The sequence below is a fragment of the Strongylocentrotus purpuratus genome, unplaced genomic scaffold (genome assembly GCF_000002235.5).
Source record: "Strongylocentrotus purpuratus isolate Spur 01 unplaced genomic scaffold, Spur_5.0 spur5_scaffold_9, whole genome shotgun sequence".
In the NCBI taxonomy this organism is placed as follows: domain Eukaryota; kingdom Metazoa; phylum Echinodermata; class Echinoidea; order Camarodonta; family Strongylocentrotidae; genus Strongylocentrotus; species Strongylocentrotus purpuratus.
Window position 1 is genome coordinate 13,197,670 of NW_022145615.1, and position 4,030 is coordinate 13,201,699.

The 4,030-nt window shown below is 37.5% G+C and overlaps 2 non-coding genes across 2 annotated transcripts; one reads left to right on the forward strand and one right to left on the reverse strand.

Annotated features, from left to right (window-relative positions):
* Positions 1-616: 616 nt before the first annotated feature.
* TRNAA-UGC lies at positions 617-688 on the forward strand. The gene has a single exon. It is a non-coding gene; the product is annotated as a tRNA-Ala (tRNA).
* A 1,745-nt stretch (positions 689-2,433) lies between these two features.
* TRNAA-UGC lies at positions 2,434-2,505 on the reverse strand. Its single transcript has one exon. It is a non-coding gene; the product is annotated as a tRNA-Ala (tRNA).
* Between the last annotated feature and the right edge of the window lie 1,525 nt (positions 2,506-4,030).

Genomic DNA, 4,030 nt, shown 5'->3' on the forward strand with positions numbered 1-4,030 from the left:
GTCCACACATGTGTCCACACATGTTTATCCTACCAGTACTGAAACGAAAATTAGTAGCAGAACTTGAATCTACCACAACACATCTGTGATCAACAACTGGAAGAACACAACGGCTAACAAATATTAAATTCTAAGTAAATTGATTAAAATCCCCTACATGTACAAGTAGGGGATCACTCTGTATTTCTGTTGACTAAGATTATGATAAAAGATTGTGAGAGAATATCAATATTGGATCTTAGGAATGAGGGAGGGGGAGGGGGGGGGGCATGTGCATCCACCTCTACGACAACCCAAATATGACGTACCCCAACACACACCACACACACACACTTGTGCCCATGTACATGGTGTATTTTTGTGCTTCTGACACATATTTGAGATTTAACAATTGAAAAAAAGCATAGAGAAAAGAGGGGGGAAAAAGCGCATCAACAGTCACTGTGTAATTATTTTTTTCTAGTCATCTCTTTTTTAAATTGAGCTGCAGCAAAATCCTGGATCTGCCCCTGAAAAAAACAACAACAACAACAACTATCTAACAATTATAACACATGCAACACAAATAAACGATCAACAGCAATTGTAATGACATATTCCATAACTCGAAAGTCAAGGGGATATAGCTCAGCGGTAGAGCGCTCGCTTTGCATGCGAGAGGCCTCGGGTTCGATCCCCGATATCTCCAGATCTTCATTCATTTTATAGCGCTTAGAGACTTCGGTGGTATAAGCGCCTTATAAGCATCGTTTTCTAGAATTATTATTATAATAGCAATCATTGATTTCTATGACAATATTTAAAACAAAGAACATTAGATTGATCAATACATTTTGGTTAATCAATAATTGTGTCAGAACGAGAATTGATAAAGAACGCCATCTATCGTTTGTAGAATCTGGTACGGCAGATCACAACAACAACAACAGCAACAATAACAACGAAAGCAGCAACAACAACACCTAAAACAACAGCATCAGCAATAATAACAACAACAGAAGCAACAAAGCAACAACAATAGCAGCAAAAAAATATCAATAGCAGCACCACCAACAACAACATAATCTTTAACAAGAACAAGCTTTAAAACATTTCCTTTAGAATTTCGACTATTTAAAGCATCTTGATTGCCAGATGCTCGTGATTGTAGCCAATCTCCTTCAAAAGACTGCGGCAATGTTCATGTAAAAACCTTGTAAGGCTTGCAGTCATGTGGCCCTTGGAGGGATATCGTTTCTTTCAGGACGGAAGCAACGTAATGAAATTGGGAAGGCGTTTGAAGGGTCTTTCGCGAGCAGACTTCCGAAGGCCTAGGAGGTTTCAGGATCTTGTGAGTTATTTTGGGGTTAAGCTGACGTTATGAGGAACACTGCGGTTGAGGTAGACAGAGCCCAGTGGAACTTGCAAAAATTTGTGTCTAAGATGTTATCATGCCACCGACAGTATCGTGTTTTTTCTTTGTAAAGATGACATGTCAAAACGTTTTGAGAGAATTAAAAAAGACAAAAAACCTAAACATGCTGCAAATTGAATCAATACACGTATGTTGAATATTATCTGTAGTGTCCTGACAATATTCAGAATAAATCTGACCAATCCAGTCCCCTATTTACATACAATATACATAATAAAACGCGATGAATTCTTAATTTTATTTAATCTCCTCGCAAAAAATGTCTCCATCTACAGTAAAGGTAATTTCGTAATTTAACTAAACTGAGTTTAGGAGATGTAACGGATATATGAGCCGACATTATACAGGGGCGTGTCTTAATCAGTTTAAGGAGCATCGAACATCGTAATGCTACCCATGTGCCATTAATAGGTTATCATATATATATCTTCAAGGAACTTTCTTGACAGGGTTTCATCTTCTCATGTTGTTCAATTCTCCACAGTTTAGCGTCATCTTTGAATTTTGTTCTATTCTGTTCCTCCGACAGGCCATTTCAATTCTACAGCATTCTCTGAACAATATATTTGGACATAATAGAATAATAACATTAGATCTACAACAAAATAAATTTAATTTGAACATAAAAACGTAATAAATGAGAATGGTTCGGGAATTGTAATTAGAACCAGAATCATGTTCCTGATTCTTGGAGCGGTGTGTCGTTGACCACAAAGACGTTGGTGTCCGTGAAAAAATTAATAAGATTTAACTAATTTTAAAAAATGCGACAGACTACATGTATACGGTGTGTTTAGCGTATAGTTAGCACGGTCAAAACGAAATCCCGATCTTGGGTCGTGCACGATCGAGTGGATGTCCCTTCCTATGTAGTGTATAATTTCGATTGATTCACCCCATGCTGACAATGGGTCAACTCAATGACAATTTAAAAACCATATTTATCCCACGGAAATAATACAAAAAAAAATTAAAAATCAAAGCGCTTCCCATCGAAGTCTTTAAAATGAATGTGGATTTGGAGATATCGGGGTTCGAACCCGAGGCCTCTCGCATGCAAAGCGAGCGCTCTACCGCTGAGCTATATCCCCTTGCCTTTCGGTATACGGAATATGTCATTACAATTGCCTCTTTCAATAATTTGATTTTTTTTCCCCTGATTTTTTTTCTGATCATGTTCGGTGAAAAAGTTCTGTGATCTTTCAACGTCAAATTCATTTTCCTCACAAACACCAAGATGTCATCAACCTTCAACATTGTGTATCTGTCCGTGATGGATATAAGTTTGAATGTATTTAGTCAGACCATGTAGATTTAATTTGGAAGTAAAGGAGTATATAATTATGTAGGCAAAAACCCAATTTAAAACATGATGGTATAAGCAAAGACCTTAGATAACTCTCCGTATAAACTGTGCCTTCACAATGCTATCTTTGATGTATAGGGGTACACGAAATCTAACCGGATATTGTCATATTTCCCAGCAGACACTCTGATCTGTATACTCATCCGAGATCAACTTGGGTTTGACTTAAAAATCGCCATTATTGAAATCAATGACAATTCAAAACCATATATATATATATATCCCTCAGAAATAATAATGATAATAAAAACGGTTATTTTAAAGCGCTCTAATTCCACCGAAGTCTCTAAGCGCTGTAAAATGAATGTGGGTCTGGAGATATCGGGGTTCGAACCCGAGGCCTCTCGCATGCAAAGCGAGCGCTCTACCGCTGAGCCTTACGAAATACGGAATATGTCATTGAAATTGCCTCTTTCAATAATTTGATTTTTTTTCTATTTTTTTTCTGATTGTGTACGGTGAAAAAATTATGTGATCTTTCAACGCCAAACTCATTTTCCTCGAAAACACCAAGATGTCATCAACTTCCAACATTGTGTATCTGTCCGTGATGGTTATAAGTATGAATGTCAGACCATGAAGATCAACATTTTGAAGTAAAGCAGTATGGGCAAAATATGTGAATCTAAGGCATTCATATAAAGCCGATTTGAAAAATGACGGTATAGCAAAGACCTTAGATTACTATCTGGTATATTAGTCAGTTGTACTGCAATTTTATAAAGTGTGCCTTCACAACGCTATCCTTGATATAGGGGAACAAGAAATCTAACCGGATATTGTCAGATCTCCCAGCAGACACTCTGACCTGTATCCTCGTTCTGAGATTAAGTTGGATTTGGGTTGAAATCGCCATTCTTAGAATTGAATGTTTATTCTCATCATGCTCACATATTGTTAAATCAATTGCATTTGAAAAAAAAAAGTGTGTAGTTAAAATGCGTTATCTTTTTCAAATTCTGATTTTGGTTGCCGGGTTATGTTTTGTTGTATCTTGTTTGCCATTGAGTTCGTATCTCAACAAGAAGGCCACAAATTGAAGAACATGGGGATAGAATAAGCGTATTCAGACACCTACCCTCTGGACAACCACCCCGGATAACCACTCCTAGAATAACCACCCTCTAAAATAGGACAACAGACTACCCCCTAGGGCAACCATCTTCTAGGACAACTACCTCCTAGGACAACTACCCCCGGAAAACTACCCCCGAATAACTATCCCCTATAACCATCCTCCAGGACAAGTA